Source organism: Zonotrichia leucophrys, chromosome Z (assembly GCF_028769735.1).
Source record: "Zonotrichia leucophrys gambelii isolate GWCS_2022_RI chromosome Z, RI_Zleu_2.0, whole genome shotgun sequence".
NCBI lineage: Eukaryota > Metazoa > Chordata > Aves > Passeriformes > Passerellidae > Zonotrichia > Zonotrichia leucophrys.
Genome location: NC_088200.1, coordinates 74326294 through 74349924, shown reverse-complemented (window position 1 = coordinate 74349924; position 23631 = coordinate 74326294). Strand labels below are relative to the sequence as shown.

Here is a 23631-nt window from a genome sequence, read left to right as displayed (position 1 = left end):
TGCTTCAGAGTTTAAACCTGCCTTTATCACATGAGAACACACCAACCTGTCCTAAAGGGAAAGCAGGCAGGAAAGAAAAGCTTCTCTCCCATAACAGCAAACTCTGTTCTTCCTTCTGTTCCAGCTGGAGAGTGGAGGCCATGGGCTACACCTCACTTTGGGAAGGAGCCCTGGGAATTGGCCTGATCTGGGAGAGCAGCAAAAGGAATTCCCCAAAAAGTAGGAAAAGATTCTCTGGAAGCAAAAGATGATGACAATATTTCTGCAGAAAAGAAAGAAAAAAAAAAAAGAATACTTGAAGCATTTCAAAAAGTCCCCAGACTGAAATTTGTTTGCCAATACAACGACCTCAAAGTCTCTGTGGTGTGTCAGGAAGCTCAGGAATGAACCCTCAAGGCTGGATAAACATCACTGGTGTCCATCCCTCAGACCACAAGCAGCTCCCAACAAGACTTCAAGACCAAGGGACAAAGCTTCCCCCTTCACCTCTCCACAGCAGCTCTAGGCAGTCTCTCTCCACTGCAAGATCTCCCTTGTCAGTCTACAGTGACAAGAGTTGGCTGCAGGAGGCATTTGCATGGGAACTCTCTCCAGATGCAGGGAAGAAGAAGAAGAAGTGGTGATTCCTGAGAAAAGAAAAGGGCAATGCTGTTTGGGAAGACACCAGCGTGAGTTTCCCATAATTCTAGGCCAAAAATCTCTTGAATAAAGCAACATCCCTCAATGGGGCAGCACTTTAGCTTTGATATGAAGGGTGAAAAACTTCCTGCCCTTTTCTGCTACTGTAGCTGACTCCAAATCACAAGAAATGTGCCAACTCTGCCAAAGAGATGCAGACATGATAAGATAAAAAGACCTAGTTGGCTGAAAAGGGAACCAAATGAATATTTTCTAACCTCCCCCCTTTTAATCTTTTCCCCAGCCAAGACAGAGCAGTGTCCTTCCTCTCAGTCACTGATGGTGACCCAGGCATGGCATGCAGCGTGGGGACAGAGCCTGTCACTGCTCCCAGTGCCCTCACCAAGGGCTTCCACTGCCCTGCTCTGCCATACCAGGCACCTGGTGAACAGCCCCCGTGTCCGCTCCGTGTGCTGGGACAGCCGGGCCCAGGGGCTGCTCACTGACCTCTCCCTCTTCCACCGGGCACTGTTCAGCCTGCGTGATGCCTGCTGGGTGACTCTGTACTCCTTCCAAGCCACACAGTTCTGCAGCTTCGTTCTCCAGCTCCACCGCTACAGCTTCCACAGGGTGCCAGGCTGGCTTGGCTCAGCTGTGCTGGGCAATGCTGGGGCCTGGCTCCACTACAGCATGGCCACGACTGCTCCAACTTCCTTGTCCCACACCAAGCGCTGGAGCGCGGCCAACAGGCAGCAGCAGGGCAGGAAGGTCACAGCCGCTTCCAGCAGCTCCACAATGAGCAAGCAGCCACCCAGAGCCAGAGAGACAGGCTGGGAGCTGCGGGTGGCATGGGCTGTGGCCGTGGGCGCTGCCCAGCGGGGCAGGAGTGGGCCCTGCCTGTGCTGGGGCTGCTCAGCGCAGCTGCCCCGGCTGGCACAGGGGCTGTCCTTGGGCAAGGCAGCTGCGCCGGCAAGGTGAAAGATATTGCCTAACAAGTGGTCAGTGTTAGGTGCACTCTCCTCTTTTTCTGAATAAAGCCAAACTAGGACTCTAATAGGACATTGCAGATATTTAAGACTGTCTGCCCTGCAAATCAAGCTGTGTCATTGAAATGAGCTCTGTGTGTCCCAGAACAGTTGGAGCTGCAGAATACAGCCTCGCCCACAAGGATGGTTTTAGGAAAAACTCACAGTTTAATTTCAGTGTGTGTGTCTGCAGATCTGGGCTCTTCCTGGCTGAATCCACTTTCTGCGGTTTTTTGTGATGAGAACCCAAATGTAGCCAAATCCCAAAACTGCTGGGAAGATGCAAAAGACTGTGATTATAAGGGGTTTGTGTGTGTGTGTATTTGTATCAGATTTCCAGTCCATGCTTTAATCTATGTACATGTCAATTCGGATAAATATTTTGAAGAGGAAGAATTCACTCCTTCAATCCCCTGGGAAGTCTGAATACATTTCTGGAATTGAGGTTGCTGTGTGCTTCCTGTGATGTTTGATCCAAGGCAGCACTAGAGCTCTGCATCCCAAAGACACATTGTGGAGCCTGACCAATGTGTTTGGATTCTTGCAGCCACCACAGAAACTTCAGCCCCCAGCACTCCAGCTGGCAGTGCAGGTTCTGCAGCATGAATAGCCACAGCTGGCTGTGGAATACTCCTGGGAAAGAGGAATTGCCACCGCCGGATCTGGACATGGTGCTTGAGACACTGGAGGGGATGTTTTCTCCCTCTGCTCAGGAACTGCATTGGGCAGGGAAGAAAGGGGCTGGACTGAGAACTTGTGAATGTTGTTGCATGGTTGAGAAGGCAAAGCTTCTTGAGTTCAGCTGTGAATGGACAAGGAAGGATTTGCTTGGTAAAGCATGACTTCCTAAAGAAGAGGGAATGAAATTGTCATCCATGATTAAGAATGAAAAGGCGTGAGCCTGTGTTGGCCAAGTTTGGGTGCTCCTTTTCCTGGGAAGAACCCCTGATGCAGGAGCATTTGTGGTGAGGAAGTGGAAGCTTTGTAGGTTCTAAAAGGCTTTGTTTGATGGGAAAGAAGAGTGTTTGGAGAAGTGGCACTGAAGGCCCAGTGTCCCGTGCAGGGAGGGGCATGGCAGAGGTGCCTCTGTTGCAGCAGCAGATGTGGGCTGTGCCTCTGTTGAGTGGGAAGGCCAAGGCAAAGCAAGGGCTGGGCTGCAGCTGCTGCTGCTGTGTGAGCCCTGCCGTGCGTGCGGGCGCTCCCAGAGCCGTGGCTGGGGCTGGGCTGCAGCTGCAGCTTTCTTGTCCTCTCAGTAAGCTGCTGCCTGCAGTCCAGTTTCCATCGGGGAAATCCTCAGCTGGGCAAACTGGCCAGTCTTGCTGTCCATGTTGCAGAGCTCATTCCCCTTGCTCTTGGGCATCTCTGTGGGAAGAGATGTGTGTTCCCATGCTGTCCATGCCAAGCTGCAGCCTGGATGAGACTGCTGTGCTCAGGGCTGTGGAGGAAGGAGCACATCCCTGTGCCAGGAGCTGGCAGGACTCCTTCCTTAGCAGCCATTCCATGTGTTCAGTGTCACCCCCATGTTCAACACTGTCAGCTTTGACAGCTTGTGGGCTCTGTTTGAGAAGTCAAATCTTTTTGACTGTTGAAGGCCTTTGCGGCCCAGAGTTCTTGTTAGGAACAAGAGACTATGAACTGTGAGCCATGGAGTTGTTGGACCAGGTGTCTTGTGTCAGTGGTGAGAAGGTTTCTTCCTTTCTCTTTCAAGGGGAATATTACTGTTGCCCTTGAGTCTTCAGGAGGGGAGCCTGTGGACAGAGCTGCAGCAGAGGGAGCTTTGCCTGGCACCGGGAGCCGCAGGAACAATTCCCAGGAGCCCGAGGAGTTTGGTAAGGACAGAGCCCCCACTGGTTTAGAGAGGGGTGAGATGGCTGCTCTGAGCCTGCCTCTGGCAGTGAGGGAAATGAGAAGGGTTTGAGTTCCTGTCTGCAGGCTTGGTGCTTTCTGGTGCCTTGAGTTCAAATCCTGCACGGGCACAACCTGCCTGAGCCCTGCCCTCCACGCTTCTGCAGAGGCTCTGACACTGAGTCCTGTGCTGGGGCAAGAGAGCAGGGAATAAACCTGACCTTGTGGCAGTTGTGTCACCAAGCCAGGTGTCCCAGTTTTGTGCTGATGTCCGTGGATAAGTTTGCTGCAGGATGTCAGTGCTCTGGAGGCAACCCTGAGTGACTCTTGAAGCAAGAGAGGAAAAGCCCAGCAAAAGGTCAGTGTAGAAATCTGAGCTTTTTGTCTCCAAGAATTAAATCAATGTAGTGCCACTGTGCTGATAGGTGTAGTGAGATACATTAAAAATACAAGCAGCAGAAGCTCTGAGGCCAAGGAAATCATTACTCACAAATCCAGTACCTCAAGGAAAAACTGAAATTAACCCTTAAAATTAGGGAGAATTAAAGGAGAGATAGGTCACTTTGGGTCTGCATTCTTGAGGAAAGCTGGTGCTGCCTGCAGTCATGTTAGGGAGCTCTTTCCTTCACAGCTTTGAAAAACAGAATTCACTGCTTAGAACTTTTAAAATTGTAATATCAATAGGATAAAAAAGGATAATATTTGTAGCACTGTGGTGCTCCTGCCAACAGCCAAACAACACCTGGTGTTTAGCTACAGTGTTATCTTTATGGTGTTACATTGCTGAGATGCAAGCATATTCATGTGTTTCATGAATTCAAGCATTCTTGGGAATTTTCTGATGTTTTGAGAACTCCTTTGTTTGACTTCTTCACACTCACTCAGGCTTACTTCATGACGTCCTGTGCATCAGGTCAATGTATTTTATTTCTTCTTGTGTCTCCTTCCTGCTGTTTCACATCCTCTGATAAGGGTTTAGTATGTCCTCTTTAAATTTAACATGGTATTCTCTAATTGTCCTCTGGTGCTCTGGTTGGTGTCAGGGTTTTCTTATCACTTGGACAGGTTGGTCAGTGGATGGCCTTACACTGTTTTTAGTTACATGCAAGCCTTTTTTGCACCCTTATTATTTGCTAGGGTCTGTAACACAATACACTCATCACACGATTGTTTTCCATAAGTGATCCATAGATTCATTCATTACACTACTGTTCCTATGAGTAGCAGAGTGCACACTTAAGCTGATAGATTCTATTAGTTTTACAAGCAGCTAAAAAAAGTTATAAGTAATGTTATTTCTAAATACTCATAATCACTAACAACATGCATAAGCTAATACATAAATGCCAAAGCCAATATTACCTGGTTATTTGCCACATAGCTGTTCATCCCAGAGCTGGTGGCTGTTTTGGAGGAGCTGTGGCTCACTGCAGAGGGCATACTGTAGATGGCAGGGAACGGTGCTAGTTCATAACTCAGCTCCCAGCACCTTCAGCTTCAGCCATTTCAGTGAGGACTGAGGTCTCTCTGTCAGCACAGAGAAAGAAGTAGGCTGGGCTTCTTTGTGGCAGCTGGCACTGTCTGTGTTTCAACCTGTCATGGGGGCCCTTTGCACCGAGAGGGCTTTGAGTTTATTGGGATACTTCAAAACTTAAGAAGTTTTGAACACTTGGGAGGTGAACACTTTGAAAACTTCCAGTTTTGAACACTTGGAAGGAGTCTGGCTATTTGAAGAACAGGCTTCAAATTATCAAGTAAGAGTCTGCCTTTCCAGCCATCTTTTACTGTCTTTGATAGAAGGACAGTTACTTCCAAAGGGACAAATCATGCACAGAGGCCAATACTGACCCAGTGTTCCCTTTGCTTCCCAGATTTCCACCTGATCTGCCTTGCCAGGAGGGCTGTCCTGTGTGGGAAGAAGGATCAGAGGGAGAGCCTGTGAGCATCAGGCACACTTAAGTGGAGACAGGATGTATGTGTGCCAGGCACACATACACTTAAGGCGGAATCCTTAAGCGTACACATAGATTTATAGATTTCTACAATTCTATTTCGATATCCATATAGTACAGATTTATAGAGGTGTGTTTGTATGTGCATATATATACATCCATACAATTAAATTGATCTATATTGTTATAGATGGGACAGAATTAGTTACATTTCCAGATTTTGAGATTTACATTTATATATTTATAGAGTTACATTTAGATGCTTACATGTAGATGCTTACATTTGGGCACTTAGATATAGATTTAGAAATATGCATAGGTTTTTAGTTAAAGGTATGTGGAAGTTCAGATGCATGCATTGAGCCGTGTAGGCCTAGGCTGCATTTTTAGCTCTTTTCCCCCTCAGCTGCCTTTTTCACCTCTTGTTTTTCTCAGAATCACCGAATTTCTAGGTGGAAGAGACCTTTAAGATCATGGAGTGTGGAAGTCCATCCGGAAATCCTTCAGTTTTTGCCTCACAATTGTCATGAGAAAAGGACCATCGAAGGGTTAAAAAACTGTTGAGCCAGTTGGAAAAGAAAGTCTCATGCGTATTTAGTGTGTTTACAGATGGTGTCTGCAGAACATGCCATGCTGTACTCGAAGGGGCATGCTGCCCTGTTCTGAACAAGGGAACTGGACTTTCTTCCAAACTTCAGGCCTGGCTGGACTGAGCTCTGGAGTGGCTTTCCCCCCGCTCCAAGAGAAGACCCCTCTTGCCTGTCTTCAACCACCGTGACAGACCAACTGAAATGCGAACCCCCTCATCAAAGAACCAAGAACCCCTCTGGCACCCTATTGACACCCCCATGGCACCCCCCTGGACACCTCCTTCCAGAGACTGGGACTGTACCCCCTCCCAACTCAGGGAAGGGGAAGAACCTGCCCAGAGCAGACGTACCTGGGAGCATTCGGCCATGAAAACAATGGACTTTTCCCCTCCATGGAAACATAATTGCGGCCACCCTTCCCCCAACCAAGAACAGTATATCTGGGGTTCGGTTCGACTGCCTCTCCGAGAGTCTCCCCAAGACGTGTATCAGCGAGCATCGGCGGTGGGACCCCGAAGGCATCACGTCTTGGTAGCTATACTCCATTCCCTGACCTTCTCTCCTTCCTTTTTCCTCATTCTATCCTTCTCTTCCCCGGATCCTCTAACCAATGCATATTTAGCTGTGGTTATTATCAATAAATTCCATCTTGTTGATTTGCTACTGCAAACCCCTGTGCCTTTGTTGGTTATTTTTGCACCCAAAAATTATTCGTCACCCGTTCACTTCGGGCGGACCTTCACATAATTGGCGTCACGGACAGGATTCCATAGCCAGTGAGATTTTGCAGGTTTTGTGTAGTCTGTAACCTCTTGCGGACTGCATATGCAAAGCCAAATCTCACGCTCGATTGAGCACACAGGCTCCGGAATTGACACAAAAGTTTTTTAGGTGCAAAACAGGGGAAACTGTTACTGTCACTTTTATTACTGATCTTACTGGCACGGACACCGACACTGATACTTCTCCTGATCCTGATATTGATGCTGTTACTAATATTGATATTGATACTTTTGTTGTTGTTGTATTTGAGTTGAATCTGAACCTGTTACTGTTGTATTTGAGCTGAATTTGAACCTGTTACTGTTTTTTACTGCTGTATTTTTTATTTTGTGTACCTGGACTGTCTAAAAGGGAAGGGGCAGACTTGAAGTAATTAAGCAGTGCCTTTTAGACAGATATTGTCCCTTCACCTACACAGGGAGCGAGGGGTGGCCCAGCGAAGGCTGAGTGGCTTTTTCCCTGTTCTAGGTTCTGGTCCCCTCACAAAGAAAACATTTGTGTGTGTGTGTCCATGTGAGTGCGTATCTGTGCTGTCTGGGAAGGAAGAGACAAATTTGAAGCAACCTTACAGAGCCTCCCAGACTGATTCTGTCTCTTCAACTACCCAGGGAAGCAAGGGGACAGTGGAAAGGCTGTGTGATTTGTGTAACTTAAGTTAACTCCCTGGTGTAGCTTTGGTCCCCTCAAGAAATGACTAAAAACTTCAGTGCAAAAGGTAAAGCTGCATTTTATGCTCTGCTTGCTAAATACAACGCCACACCTTCTCCGGGGGGAGAAGAATGGGCAAGCTGCAATTGGTTTAACTTAGAAAATGTTATTGATAGAATATTTTCTTTGCAACATGAAACAAAATTCAAACTGGGATCAAATAAAATCATCCTCTGTTCAGTCTTGGGCGCCTGCCTAACAGCAGCCATAGAAACTTGCTTTAAGCGAAAAAGTGAGGAAAATGCTATCATTGACTCCCTTCAAAACCTAGTTGAAGTTTTGCAAAAACAATTGGATGAAGAAAGAAATGTAAATAACTTGTTACGGGCTGCCCTGAGAGAGGAACATGTTAAAGATTCACAGAACTCTGATTCCTCAAAGGAAGCAGAGGAGAAAGAAACTCCTCACATTAATCAAAACTGCCCTCAAAAAGAATTAGCCCCGATGAAAAATTGCGGGAAACACTGCTGTAACAACATAAAACCTCTAAGTAAAACAGAATGCAACTTTATCAATAATGAAGATCTTAACCCGCACAAAACTAGTAAAGAAATCCCGTACACTGCTACTGAATTTACAAAACTTGCAAAGCAGTACGGGCTTCTCCCTCAAAAATCTGAAACAGAACACATTTGTCAAGTGTCTCTCACTGGGGGAGATCAGATTCTTTTGTCAGAACAAGAAGCCGGTGAGTGCTGGGGACATGGGGTGCTCCTAACAACAGCAGACAGACGCATACCATGGTCCCTAACTCAGCACACAGCTAATTGGGCAGGGGGGCTTAACCCCATGGAAAGGAGAGGCCCTTTGGTCAGCACCCCTGACCAATTCCTGGAAAACATTCACAAAACCGGCTGCCTGAAAACAATCCATGAAAAGAAATTAATTCTTGGTTTTGAATCTCCAATCCTATCACCTGTAAAGCCTGAAATTTTGACCTCTTTAACTCAAGGGCTTCCAGGAACACTTAAACCTACAGCAATTCTCCTTCAGAAAACCATAGTAGCTATGTCTCCTATAGAAAGACCAGATAAACTTCTTAGTAACCAGAATGACCCTTTTGTTCCCCTTTATGACTTGTTGAGAAAAAGAATAAAATGGGATTGGACTTCTTCTCAGAAGGAGACATTGCAATTGCTGATTTTTGAAGTGACAGCTCATCAAGCACTGGACCCTATCCATCCTACAGACCCCTTTCAGGCGGATTGGGGATTTGCCTCCTCACAGCCTTCAGCACACATTTGGCAGTGGGGTCCTGAGGGTCTGACAAAGCTTGTTGGTTTTTATTCCCATGGTTTCAAAGATGCTGAGGAAAGGTACACTACCTGGGAAGGGGTGTTTGTGGTTGGCTTGGCTCCCAGGGAGGTGGAGGAGAACTGGGCAATCCAAGAAACTGGGAGCTTGGGTAGCAGCCAAAATAAACCTGCGTCTGTGATTAAAGCAACCCCTCCTCTCTCTCCCCGCTTCTGCTAACAGAGAGGGAAAAGACAATGCCCAGGTTGGGGAACTCTTAACTGTTTGGAGCATTTTCCAAAGTGAGGGACAGAATTGCTTTCTTGTCTGTATTAAAACCAAGTTCTATGCTATGTTTATATTTGGGTTGCTCCAGGCTGATGCTTTTAAAAGAACTACAGGTGATAATACTGTTAAAGCAATGCAAGGATGGTTTGGAATTTTCCTAAAACCACAGGAAGTTGGATCTGATAATGTTTCTCACTTTACTGTCAAAAGTGTGCAGGATTGGGCAGAAGGTGAAAAGATTAAATGGATTTCTTGCACCTCTTACCATAGATGGGAGGTAAATGAGTGTTCCAAAATCACTGCTTTTTGCCCAACAGCTCCAAGCATAATTCCTTCGCTACAGAGACCAGATGATTTCAAGAACCCAGCACATTACCCTGGACAACCTGTTTTGGTGAAGCCCCTGCTGCTGTAGGGGAAGTACCACTGCTGTTCAAAACCTCTCTGACAATTCCATTATTCTAACCTTTTCTGCCTCTTCGTGGCAGAGTCTGTTGTGTTTACTTTTTCAGAAGAACTCCGAGGGACATGAAGACCTGATAAACCATGATAACACTAGTGATGGACAACAGAAATAATGTTTTCCCTTCCTTTACGGTAACACCAGGAGATGATATTATACATAACATGTAAATTAATTGAACTTGAATATATTGGCTGTCAAAATTAGAGATTTGACCAAATTACAGCAACCACTGCAGTCATTCTTATTGGCTTTTGTGAACACACCAGTGGCTGCTATCAAACATATTACCAAACTGGGAGAAGATAAATGTAAATGATCACAAATTGATAATTGATGCACTTTGTGCTACACAAAAAAGTTTCTTTGGCTCTCAGCTGTATCCAGGCACAACTGTGGATGCAGCCAATTTCTGCTTCAATTATAAGAGAAGGTTAAGAAGGCACTTTTCCCACTGAAATTCGGAAAATAATTTGGGACAGTGCCACTGAATTTGAAAGAGAATTCCGATCCTGGTGGAACCTAGTGAAATTTGACCTGTGACCCCATTTTAAATACAGACACAGTTTCTGTATTAACCATAGGCAATGCCTCAGTACTTTTGATTTTCCCTGTTAAAGCATTAGAACTGAATTACGATGGAGCTATTCTCTATCTTTCTGAACATAGGGAATAGGCCCGTCAAATTTATAGGAAATAGCAAACTATTAATTTGGAATCTTGTATTGCCCGAGAACAACAAGGGCTCATCTGTGAAGGCAATGCAATCATAGATCAAAGTATTTGTTTAGACATAGAGCAAAACATCTGTCATTTTGAGATTTGTCCTAATGAGGCTTCTGAAACAGTTCTTATATACATAGGCAATAGATATGCATGTTTTAGAATTATTTGTGATTTTGTGCTCATATAAAATGTTATAGTAGATACTAAGAATCATTCAAACTTTTGTGCTTGTAACTTTACTAAGATAGTAGGATGTGATTTATCTTACGAAGCTCCAGTTACCTCCCACCACCTATTGCAATCAACTACACACTGGTCCAGAAGCTGATGCCCACTCCTATCGGAATGAACCTCACCCTCGTGAGACAACTGTTGCTCCATCAGGACCTGGTTGACATCCTCGAGAAAATCAAGGAGAACGGACAGAAGACTCTGGTGACTGTTCATCACAACATCAAACAAATACACCAGGTTATGGAGAGGGTAAAGCAGGATGCTGAGCATAGGTGGTGGGATACCACTCTCTTTGGGTGGTCACCTACTGCCACAGGTATCCTGAACAGTGTGTGCCATCCAATTGTTGTTCTTTTGATCATAGTTATGCTTGGCTTTATCTTGTCAGCAGCCCTATTCATTCTGAATTGGAACATGATGAAAAAGCTTAAGAAACTGTCAACTGTAGTCAATGCACACCGCTTAGCTGATGTACTCTATACAATAGATGTCCCCAAAACACTTGATACGAAACAAATATGAATCAAGCATATGTGCTTTAGAATGACTTTTTAATTATAAGTATGATTTATATAAAGTTACTTTACTTTTTTTTGAAAATAATTTTAAAAGACAATGATTATACTATGATTTGTTTGTTGCTTTGATTATTTGTGATTTGTTTTAATAATTTTGAAATTGTTAAGCAAATCATATTGCTTTAATTGATTAATATTTTTTGAAATTGTTAAAATTAATCATTTTTGAAATTGTTATAAAAAATAACTACATGTAAAATTGTTATGATGATCAATATATTAATTATGTTTATGTTTATTGGTTCTCCTTTTCCCTCTCTCTTTCTTTTCCTTCTCTTCCCCTTTTATCCCCTCTCTCCTGTCATCCCTACTTTTCCGGGGTTATGCTACCGACGTGCAACGAGTTTCGAAGATACTCTAGAGCTCTGCTGATGAAGATTCCTCAAGACAATCGTGAGTCACGGAGTCGTGTGGAAGTCCATCCGGAAATCCTTCAGTTTTTGCCTCACAATTGTCATGAGAAAAGGACCATCGAAGGGTTAAAAAACTGTTGAGCCAGTTGGGAAAGAAAGTCTCATGCGTATTTAGTGTGTTTACAGATGGTGTCTGCAGAACATGCCATGCTGTACTCGAAGGGGCATGCTGCCCTGTTCTGAACAATGGAACTGGACTTTCTTCCAAACTTCAGGCCTGGCTGAACTGAGCTCTGGAGTGGCTCCCCCCCGCTCCAAGAGAAGACCCCTCTTGCCTGTCTTCAACCACCGTGACAGACCAACTGAAATGCGAACCCCCTCATCAAAGAACCAAGACCCCTCTGGCACCCTATTGACACCCCCATGGCACCCCCCCGGACACCTCTTTCCAGAGACTGGGACTGTACCCCCTCCCAACTCAGGGAAGGGGAAGAACCTGCCCAGAGCAGACGTACCTGGGAGCATTCGGCCATGAAAACAATGGACTTTTCCCCTCCATGGAAACATAATTGCGGCCACCCTTCCCCCAACCAAGAACAGTATATCTGGGGTTCGGTTCGACTGCCTCTCCGAGAGTCTCCCCAAGACGTGTATCAGCGAGCATCGGCGGTGGGACCCCGAAGGCATCACGTCTTGGTAGCTATACTCCATTCCCTGACCTTCTCTCCTTCCTTTTTCCTCATTCTATCCTTCTCTTCCCCGGATCCTCTAACCAATGCATATTTAGCTGTGGTTATTATCAATAAATTCCATCTTGTTGATTTGCTACTGCAAACCCCTGTTGCAGGGGTTGGTTTTTTTTGTTGGTTTTCTTTGTTGGTTATTTTTGCACCCAAAAATTATTCGTCACCCGTTCACTTCGGGCGGACCTTCACATCAAGTTCAACCCATGTTCTAACACCTCAACTACATCATGGCACCCAAGTGCCACATGCAGTCGTTTTTTAAACACACTTTTCCTCCCCCGGTGCCCCCTGTGTCCTCTGTCCCTGTGCTGGCTCCGAGCTGGCGGCCGGGCCGGGCGGAGCAGCACTTCCAGCCCCGGCTGTCCCTGGAGCGGTGGGAGCAGCCGCTGGCCCCAGGCACTGTCCCCTGAGGAGCTGCTGAAGGACGGTGAGACAGAGGAGGCTGAGGGGCCTCAGGGGGCGATGGCGCCAAAGGGACGCTGACCCTGAGCTGCTGCTGGGGCTGAGGGCTGTGGGGCAGCCGAGGGCCATGGTGGCACTGAGGTGACAGGGAAGTGGCACAGGCTGAGGGCTGGCGGGTCTCAGAGGACGGGATGGCTCAGAAGGGACTGAGGGGGGTGAGAGGACTGTGAGGAGCTGAAGAAACTGAAGGGGGCTGGGGCTTCACCCAGAGCATGGCGGGGCTGAGGGGATGGAGGGGGCCAGCAGGGAGCACAGCAGGGACTGCAGCTCTTCCAGGCCTTGGAAGCAATTCCAGAGCCTCCACTTTTGCCACAACTGCAAGGAAAAACCTTGAGGACAGCCGGAGACTGACGGGAGGTAGCAGGGAGAAGATGAAGGCCAGCAGCAAGAGCAGTGAACCGGGACCTGCTGCTGCCAGCCCAGCCTGGAGAGAGCCCGGTTGAGGCCACAGGCCCGGGGAGGCAGGCTGGAGCTGAGGCTGCCGTGGGCTGTGGCCGTGGGCGCTGCCCGGCAGGGCAGGAGCAGGCCCTGCCTGTGCTGGAGCTGCTCAGCGCAGCTGGCCCGGCTGGCACAGGGGCTGTCCTTGGGCAAGGCAGCTGTGCCGGCAGGGCCCGGGAGCTGTGCCGGCTCTGCCGGGGCTGCGGGACGGTCCCGCCGCGGCTGCTCTCAGCACAGCCTGGCCCGCTCGGCTGCTTTCTCTTTCCGACCTTCCTGGGGAGGCTCTGACATTTCCTCTTCCCTGATGGAAGTGCAGCTGCTGCCAAGAGAAACGTCCCCATACTCACTCAGTGTTCCCTTTGCTTGCCAGATGTTCCATCTGCTGTTCCTGTCCAGGAGAGCTGCTCTGTACGGGAGGAGGAACCCGAGGGAGAGGCTTTGAAGATGGGGCAGCTGGGATCCCTCTGCTTGGAGCTCTGTTTAAAGATACACGGACTTACATGTGGACAGAGATTATTATATGGATATGTACATATGTAGCCTGCTATTTCTACAGGCATATTTCTATATGTCATATTTATGGATGTATGCTATGTATATGTTTATATATATGTGTATAATGTATCTAAGTGTACATATATACACATATATGTAATAACAAACATATATAAACATATACATAGCATATGGAAGTTGATATATCTGTCTTTAGTTCTATTTCCTATGTATACAGTTTTGTTGCTATCTATGTCTCTTGATGCAGTCATAGATATATGGCCCTTTAAATAGGTATATTGGTATTTGTATAGGTATACATGCCTATTTTTATGTTTTTACATGTATATTGATCCATTTCTATGTGGAATTATTTTTACCTATGTATCCAGATGTATAGCTGTATATTTGTGTTGATGCATTTGTGTAGATATTTAGTTTGGCACAGTGATAATTGTATTTTTCTAGATAGGTTTGTGTTATATATGTATTTATTTTTTTTTTTCTGTATATATATATTTAGTACTATTTTAACATGCGTGGAGTGGGATAGTTATATAATTCTATCCATAGAGTTTTTGGTACAAGGTTACTTGGGGAGGGAATGCATATTTTTGTATTTCTGTATGGGCTGTATACTTGTAGTAATATGCAATAAATTAAGTTGTTAAACACCTAATTGATCTTTCTGTTTAGTGAGTTGTAGAGGTTGGCAATAAATTAGGTTTTGTTAACTGAAGTTGGTATTTGTATAGTTTTACATGGACTGGTTGTAATAATGTAATAAATTCCTGGTTTTAACCTAAATTGAGATTTCTATAGAGCTATAGTTCTATAGCTCTCAATTTCTATATAGAAATTGAGATTTCTATTTTGTCAGCATGGGTGTAGCAATTTGTAAAAAAATGACATTTTTCAACTGAAATCGATTCTTGTGAGTTGTAGCCACACCTCTCTTCACAGAGAGCAGCAGCTACAGCGTGTATTTGTCGATCAGCAGTGTGGCTGTATGTAGCAGTCTGCAAGAAATATCATTTGTCAACTGAGATGGGTGTTCTGTGATTTGTGCTACCCAAAGCCATGGGCAGATGTAAATGCTGGAGGATTTTGGCCATGAAAATCTCCAGCCATGCCCAGCACATGCCCCACTTGCACTCAGGCTGGGCAAGGGAAGCTCAGATTTGGGATGGCAGCAGAGCCACACGTTGGCTCAGAACTCACTGCAAAGGCCTGCTGAGAAAAATCCGGGACTCCACTGAGGCCTACTGAGAAAACTCTGGGAGCACAGAACTCCTGCTCTGTGGATATGCAGGTAATTCAGTCCATGTTTGGTTCTTTACATACATACACACAGATATATGTAGGCAGCACTTAGTAACCTGTTACATACTCGTGGGATTGTGGAAACTAAAATGGATTCTTCTCTGTTTATATATAGGGTCAGCAGAGTTGTGCCATTCTGTAGCCATCCTGTGACAGTGGTCACTCTGTCTAAGCAGCGCAGTTGTAGCAATCTGTAATAAAGTTCCCTTTTAAACTGACATTGGCTTTGGGGCACTTCTCATTTTCATGACAAGTGACCACATCAATGTTTGTGCCTATTTCTTCACTGATCCTGAAGCTCTGATGAGTGTATGACAAGCCATGGCACCCAATTGCCCACAGGTCTGTCCAGCTGTGGGTAATAAACATGTCTTCTCTGTGAAACATCCTTCTCAGGTTATTTGTCTAAGAGTTGTGGTCTATCTCTAGAACCCCTTCAGGCAGCACCCTCTCTGGGGAGGAGAGGGGAAAAATGTATGGGGATTATGGAATTTATTCTCCTTTAATACATATTTTCACTAAGGTGTAGCCTAAACTCAGTAAAGAAAAAGATTTTCTTTAGTCATGCAGTGTAGAATAAATGGTGTGGGAATAGGCACAAACCAAGCTGCAGGAGCAGCTTGTTCTTGGTCTTAACAGGACATTGTATACAGGAAAGCACCACAATCCTAATGATTCACCTCTTGGGTAAAGCCACAATGGTCCACCATGTAAACCTACCTGGGGATGGAAACAACAAACGTCCCTGGGCCGGGGCAGAAGCCTGGGACTCAAACACTTGGAAAAAGAGATGTGGCAAAGCCAGCCCAAGGTGCAGACACACATTTGGCTGCAGGCAAGAGGGAGCTTGTACTGCCAGCACAGGAAGGGACTCCAGGCAGAAGAGCTGCCCAGCGGCAGGGAGCAGCTTCTGCTGTCAGGACTCGCAGGACGCAGCAGCAACGGGCACATCGCGGATGGACAGCGGAGCCGCTCTTGAGCCGCCAAGGTGACGCCTCCTGGGGCTGCAGTCACAGTGCAGTCACCTGTCCTGCAGGCTGTCTTTGGCTTCTTGAGCTCCAACCACTGCAGGCAGCAAACCTGAGCATAAATCATAGAAATTATAAGACGTCAGGACTAGCTGGCCCACTGCAAATACTGGATTCTTAATTTCTTAGACTGTCTCTGCATTTAGTACCATCTGTGTTTCAAAAGGACATGCTCAGTATTTAGAAGCATGCATTCTCTCCTTTAGCAGATATATATATATATATATACACACACATATATTTTTGTAATTTTATATGTTTGTAACATCCATCTGTGGGAAGAAAGGGCAAACTTAAGAAAGTGTAGTTGTTTTACAACAGCATGCTTTCATAGAAATATATTTCAAATTATTTTCTAAAGTACCTATAGTATATCGACACTTTGCTAAAACTAGTAAGGATGAGAATTGCAGGGCTGTATTTTGGATTAAAATCTTATCCAACTTCTATTTATTTCTGTGCAATATTTCCATTAAATCTGAGTAATGCCCAGGAATAAAAATAATAAAAATGAAGATTTCTCTTTTGTTCTCTTTTTCTGGGAAACAAGGCATGTATCTACTTTTGATTTTTATTTTAAAGACAGAAAACCATTGGACTAATTGATACCTTGGAACATTTTTATCTCTTACAACTACTCATGGCTCTCAGAAATGGAAAGGTTAAAGGAAGAGAAGAGAGGAAATGATTTAAAGCAATGACCTGAGAGTTATATTACATCACTTTGTAAACTTGTTTAATTACACTATTATCTAAAAATAATGTATATATGTACTTGGTATGAAGTATTAGCTGAATAAATGCTATACAGACACAAGTTCTCATCTATGTTTTTGCTATCCTCGTGTTCTCTTCTTTCTTAGTAAAATCAGGAAGAAAAACACTGCTGTCCTTTGAAAAATGAACCAGTTAAAATATTGACAAGTCTGAAGTTTGATTTAGGAATGTACAAACAATTATTTTAATTGTCGTCAAAGAAAAACAAAATTGTCATGTTATCTCTGGTAAACATCAGACATTGTTAACAGTAGGGTTGCACAAAGTATCTCCTGGATACAGTAAAGAACTTAATATGAAGGTCTCATAAATGATGGAGACAAGACACACTGACCCTTGGAAGATTCAAAGAATCATTTGATAACAATAAAAAGAGCTTATCTAGCTCATCTTAGTTATACTTAAAATGTATTTTATATGGATTCGATTTATAGTGTTTGAAAACTCATCACTTCTTTTATGTTGCTGAATAATTAATGCTGATTATTTTAGTCACAGCCTACAGATTTAAAAGACAAACACATAGCTACAGCTTGCAGAACGGAACCAGTATCACTTGATTTGTCAGTGAAGTATCAAAAAGTGTTGTAAATGACATAGACTGCCATCATGAGGTATTCCCAGGAGCTGTTCAACATTGCAAGTAAACTGAAATTTAGGTAAACTGAAATCCTCATAAGTCCGATTTGCAGTCTGTCAGGAAATTTGCTGAGAGCAAAACAAATTTCTGAATTGCCATGGCTATAAAGGAGAAAATGTGCCAGTAGAAAAAAGCTGATTAACAAATACTGTAAAAACCATGAAATTACAATTAAACAACATGATGCAGAATTGTAAACACAAGGGGCCAGTATCATCATATCCTGTTTAGAAAGGCAGAAAAATTCAGTCAATTATATAGTTAAATGTGGATATTCTTACTTCAGTCGAAGAAAGAACAGACATAATTTTTCCCAAACCAAGCCTGGGAAACTTAAAGGAAAGAATAAAAACAATGATTATTTCTCTTTCTGTAAGCATTGTTTATAGATATGGTTCTAAAGAGTGTGCTATTCATAGTTCACCAATATTGTGAGAGAAGATTCCTAAAGGCAAGTCAGCTCTAAGGTCCACCATTGTTTATATAAGAAATGTAGATTTCTAAAACCCAAGTTCCTTTTCATGCCTTCTGATGATGGAGTCTCTGTATCACCTTTGCCTGTCTCCCATACTCCTTCAGTGATAGACATGTTTTCCTTTCCTCTCCCAAATTTAACACAGCTTTTTGAGAAAATTGACTGATGTAGCTGCTGCTGCTGGTGGTGGTGCTTTTGTCTGCAGGTGAGGGCAGGTGATTTGAACCAAGGATGGAGTCCACTGTAAACACCCCAGTTTTTGCCAAGCCAAGGAAATCATTCACAATTGGGCTACTGGTGCTGAGCACTAGGTTTTTCCCCCTAGTTTTTGGAAAGCTATGACCTTAAGAAACCCAACAGATTTTCCTCCAGGAGGATACCAGCAGTAGCATGATGCCAATTTTTCCCACTTCTTTTGTGTGTCTGTGGTGCTTTTAAGAGTTCCTCAGTGCTCAACAGGAATGAAAGGACATGTGATAGTGTGATTTGAGAGCTCTGTGTTGTTCGTTGCCACATGAGTGTTCATGACAAGCTGGACACCCCAGTCGTGGCTCTGTTGAGTTAAATTAATCCCAATTCTGTGCCAACAGCAGCCCCGAGATGCTGAGAAGAGCAAGCGCAGTGGGTGGGTGTGCATGCACACACTCGGGGCTGACTGCTGTGTGGGCAGAAGGTTTTGGACTGCTGTACATCTTCTCTCTCCCAAGCTGGAGGAATTTATGAAATCTATATGAAATGAAAATATATCAAAATGAACAAAATAATGCATATTCATTTATCATAGATGTAATTTAACATCTATACACTATTGCTGGCCAGGGGTCTGTGTCCAAATCAGGAACGGGATGGGACTGCTGAGGAACGCCCCTCGAGCTGTTTGTTTTCCAGCATCAGTCTCATTCCATGGTTATGACAATGGGAAGATGCCAGCAGCTCTTATCCCCAGCAGCAGACAAAGAACTTAATGTTATGACTTACTTCAAAAGTTTTTTGACCAATCACACAAAGCAAAAGCATATTGACAGTAGTTCTATCCAACCACTACAAGCACACATCCCTTTTGTTAAAACAATGCTTGCTTATTTCTGTGACGGTTCCAGTTGTTGGTTTCTCTGGGTCTGGATTGAAGACACTTGAGACAGTAGCTCATGTTCGCACTCAGGTGTTTATTATTTCTTATCAGTAAAACAGTCTCACTACTGTGAGTTCGGCAGCTTTTCTTCAGAAGGCAAACATGGCTAACAATCTCTTGTTATAAAGTCTTTTAAGACTAAACTATCCAATTAAGAACTGATGCCTAGATTATTTTCCCTTTCAACCCAATAACTGATCCCAAAGACCTTGCAATGCGGACTTTTCTGCCCCCAAGTACAAAATGCTACCCAAACCCATGAAGAAGAAGGAAGAAGAAGCATGAAGAAGAAACCCAGGATGACATTCTGTGCCCTCCATCTTGCTTCCATCCACAACATCCTAAAAATCCCAAATCTAAATTTCTCACCAAGTGATACACCTAGACTGCTCTCTAGAATTTATTCCACACTTTTGCTGATTCTAGTCTATCCTGAAGTCTCGGCAACTTTCTTCATGCATGAGGGTCAAAGTCAGTGCTCCTCTGGGGATCAGGGCACCCCAGAGCAAACAGAGAAATATTTCTGGTGCCCTGGGTTTCCACATCTTTGAATACAATACCTCCTTGTAAGCCTTAAAACACACTGCACAGAGCTCCATTATTGAGCTTAGAATTCCTCATATCTTGCTAGATATACTTTTCTGAAGCTTAAGGAATTATTCTAGCCAAGCGTTAATACACAAACCATTGTTTTATTTGTAATTTCTTTTCTACTTTTTATATAGTTTTCTGCTGACAAATTTGATGGCTACTTCTTTGTGGGAATCCACAAAATTAGAGGGTTTTGGGAAAGCTGCAAAAGGCAGGCCTCAGATACAGTAGAACTGTGATGAGAGCTAAGCAGCAGCCATGAGATAGGTCACCAGAAAAATTATTTAAACTGTAGAAAAACAAGGACAAACAATGGTCTGTGTATTAATGCTTGTCTAGAATAACTCTCTAAGCTACTGAAAAGTTTATCTAGCAAGATTTTAGGAAGGTTGAAGCTTAATAATAGAGCTCTGCGCATTGTGATTTAAGGCTTACAAGTAGGTGTTGTATTCGAAATAAGCAAGCATTGTTTTAACCAAAAGTATGTGTGCTTATGGTGATTGGATAGAACTACTGTCAGTATGCTTTTGCTTTGTGGAATTGGTCAAGAAACTTATAAAGTAAGTTGTAACATGAAATTCTTCGTCTGCTGCCTGGTATGTGAGCTGATGGCATCTTCCCATTGCAATAATCATGTAATGGGACTGATGGTGAAAAATAAAACAGCTAAAGGCACATTCCACAGCAGTCCCCTTCTGTTTGTGATTTGTAAATAGTGCCCTGCCGGCAACACTGCTTAGCTCTACTCAGAGTTCTGCTGTCTCTGAGGCCTTCCTTTTGCAGCTTTCCCAAAACTCTATGATTTGACGATTCCCACAGAGAGGTACTCTGTTTTCTGACTGTTTCTGTTGCCTTGTTTTGTTTCTGTTGCCCTGAGTTTCCTGAGAGGAAGAAACCCCAGGGACAGAAAGCACCATTTCTAGAGCACTGGCAGGTCAAGAATCCCAGCAAGATGAAGCAACCAGAACAAATGGATGAGTGTGTTTCTGGGCCAGGTTTACATGTGATGGCAAGATCCTGCACATGAAGATGGAGGTGCAGATTGTCCTGTCGATGCTTATTCTACATCTTTCTAGGAACTAGAGGAATTCTCATGGAGCCTGTGAAGCACTTGAGCTTTGAAAATCATGCTTCACTGTTTTTTATTGTTTTGGGTTTTATTTGTGAGCAGCATCCATTTGTATTATCAGCCAAGCCTGCTTCATTCCTGGTGCCACTCATCATTTCAGTGAAGAGGAGGAGGGAGACATTAACACTGTGATAATGACATCAGGACCATTTACTCCATAACTAGCTTAGAGTAGGACTGTAGAGTAGGATTGTAAATCAATACATTGTGAGAAACTTCAACTCATCTGGAAGATTCCATTATTTCTCACCCTTCGAATAAGTTCAGCATTTCCCTCTGAGATGTCAGCTGTCTCTTAAATGTGTAAAGTGACATTTATGGCTTCTTTGGTGTGTCTTGAAAGTGGGGAAGGATCTTCTTCATTCATTCTCCCCAGAGCACACTGCCTTTGGAATATGACCCACAGGCAGGTTTTTGCCGAACTGTGATATTTCTAGTTGAGGCAGAAAGAGCAATGGCATTTGCAGGAAAAAGCAAAGGAAGAATGGGGCAGGCCAAACACCCTGTGTGGATTCAGGCATTGAGCTGTGACTCAAGAGCATTTGGGTTCCTGCCACGTGGATTTGTATCCCTAAATGCAATAATCTCTTTGGCCGGAGGAGAACCTTGCTCAAGTGAGAAAGCAGAAAGATCAGAGAGGGTGCTTGGGATGGTCTCCTGTGGTGCAGAGCTGTCAGCGCCTGGGAGGTGAGAGGGGGCCCGGCCTTGGCCGGGGTGGAGCCGCAGCAGAGCCCCAGCAGAGGCCGGAGCAGGCTGAGCCCCGGCAGAGGCAGGCTGGAAGGAGGCCCTTGGAGCTGCAAGAGGCAGCAGCCGGGCCCTGGGTGCCTGTTCCTGGCAGCGGGCGAATCCTCCGCTCTCAGAGCCCAGGTGGCAGCTGGCTGCTGCCGAGGGGAAGCGCAGCCGTGCTGGGCACAGCCCAGCCTGGAGGCATTGGCCGTCTGGAGTGTGCCCAGGAGCAGAGAAAGGCCCAGGGCAGCCGAGGGCCGCTGCGTTGCCTGTGGATTCCTCCTCTTCTGCCGGCTGCCCTGCAACTCCTGGCAAAGGTCAGCAGTGTGTGCAGCACTCTGGGCACCGGGGCAGGGAGACGGGCTGCTCGGCAGGCTGGAGCATAGGGCAGCCTCCTTCAGGCCCGGCTCTTGTGCCAGGGGAAGCGAGGCCAGCGTGAGGCAGGGACAGCTTGGCAGGGCACATCTGCAGGAGCCAGCGCCTCACGCAGCTCTGGGAGGAAGCGCCTGCAATCCTGCAGTTCTGCACTGAGCCAGAGCAAAGGTGTGAGATGCAGAGTGTTTTGCAGGAATATTCAGGCCAGCCTGCTTTGTGTTCTCTGGCACACAGCAAGCGCTGTGCAATGCAGCTCTGAGCTGCTGGGAGAGAGGGAATCAGAGATGTGCCTGAGAGTTTTGCTTGAGTAGTGATCTGATTAGGAAGGGAGCAGAAGAGTTGCAGTAGGCAATTTGTGGTTTTTTTATTAGGTTCTGAAGGAAAGATGCAATGTGTCTTCACTCAGCAAAAGCACTTGCAGGACCTCTTGGCAAAATGCTTGTGTTTGATTTTGAGAGTAGGAAGAAGAAGCGTTGGGAAAATGTCAAAGCGTAACAAATGGGGCTTAGTCTTGTGAATTCCTTGAGCTTTAACAGGCAACGATTAAGGTGTCCAAGTTTCCTTCCCCCAGTGCAGTGCCTAATGTGTGCAAGTGGCTGTCTTAACCCTGAGAATAAAGAGAATGGTCCTTCTAAGAAGGTATCTGGAATGCATTCAAAGGAAGAAAGTGTTTTTAGGATGCTGTTGATTATTAAAGGAGAATTTGAGGAATGGGAATATTTCTCAAGCAACTGTGTCCAAGGCCCTGCCATATTTGATGTTTGAGCAGGTTGACAAGGGAATGAAGAAAGGTGTCTTGTTTAATGGGTGGGAACTTGACCCTTTGTCCTGGTTGAGGGCAAATTTGGGAGAGAACCCCCGAAGGGGTTCCTCTAGAAAGCATATTCAATCAGCCCCTCTCGCAACTGCTTTGGGAGAAAACACCTCCTTGGAGAAGAGTGGAAAAAACTGTTTATTAAGCAATAAAACCTAAACAATATTAAACAATAAAACCTCTTGCCGCTCCAAAAGAGAGACAAACTCAGAAAGTCTCCTCCGTGGGCTGTAGCTCAGCTCACTCAGTCTCCTGTCAGTTCCAGGGGTGCTGGAAATGCTGCGGCCCAGGCCCAGCTTGGTGGGTCACAGGTGTGAGCTGCCAGTGCTCTTCTGGTGTTCAGTCTGGAGAAGGTCTAAAGAGGTCCAAAGAAAAGGGGAAAACAACCCACAGTCCAGGGAACTTCTTTACTTCAGCTAGCCAAAAGTACCTAAAAGCAAAGGAGAACTCTGTCCTGCTGTCTGTCCATCCACAGACATCACAATCTAGGAGCAGGAATGTGGGGGAGTGAGTGAAGTTTCTGAAAAGAAACTCTGTGCTTCTTCTCTCCCCCTCTTCACTCTTGGAACAAGTTTTAGGAGTGCAAAACTTATTATTCAGCAAAACCAGAACAGATGACTGGGGATACAAGCATGATATAGTCAAGCCAGGACACCCTTGAAAGAGAAACAATGTATTGGTCAATCGGTGGGCAGTCAGGCTTTGAAAAGGGAGCAGTGCATGATGGAGCCCTTGGTGGCAGGGAGTTGGTATCCTGAGCCATCATGGCCTCATCTCACACACCGGCCGTGTGTGGGCCGATGCTGTAACTGGGAAAATTCCACTCCTGAACCGGAGATACAGGGCCTCGTTCTGGGGTGGAGGGATGAGAAAGATGAGATGCACAGCGTTTTGATCTAGGGGATATCCTGGAAGTGCACTGCCTACCTGCCCCTGGTGCCGCAGGGGCACCACAATCCATCTCCTTCTCCTGCTCAGCAGATTTTTGGGAATTCAGGGGTTGGTATGAATTATTTGCTTTGCAGGCCCGGTTGTGGCTTAGGTTCTTTTGTGCATGGGTCTCCTCCTGAACCTGTGACATTTA

General features: G+C 45.1%; 1 pseudogene; it reads left to right on the top strand.

Moving 5' to 3' along the window:
• Positions 1 to 645: 645 nt before the first annotated feature.
• LOC135460136 (serine/threonine-protein kinase PAK 3-like) overlaps positions 646 to 23631 on the top strand; it is a 92864-nt pseudogene continuing 69878 nt past the window's right edge.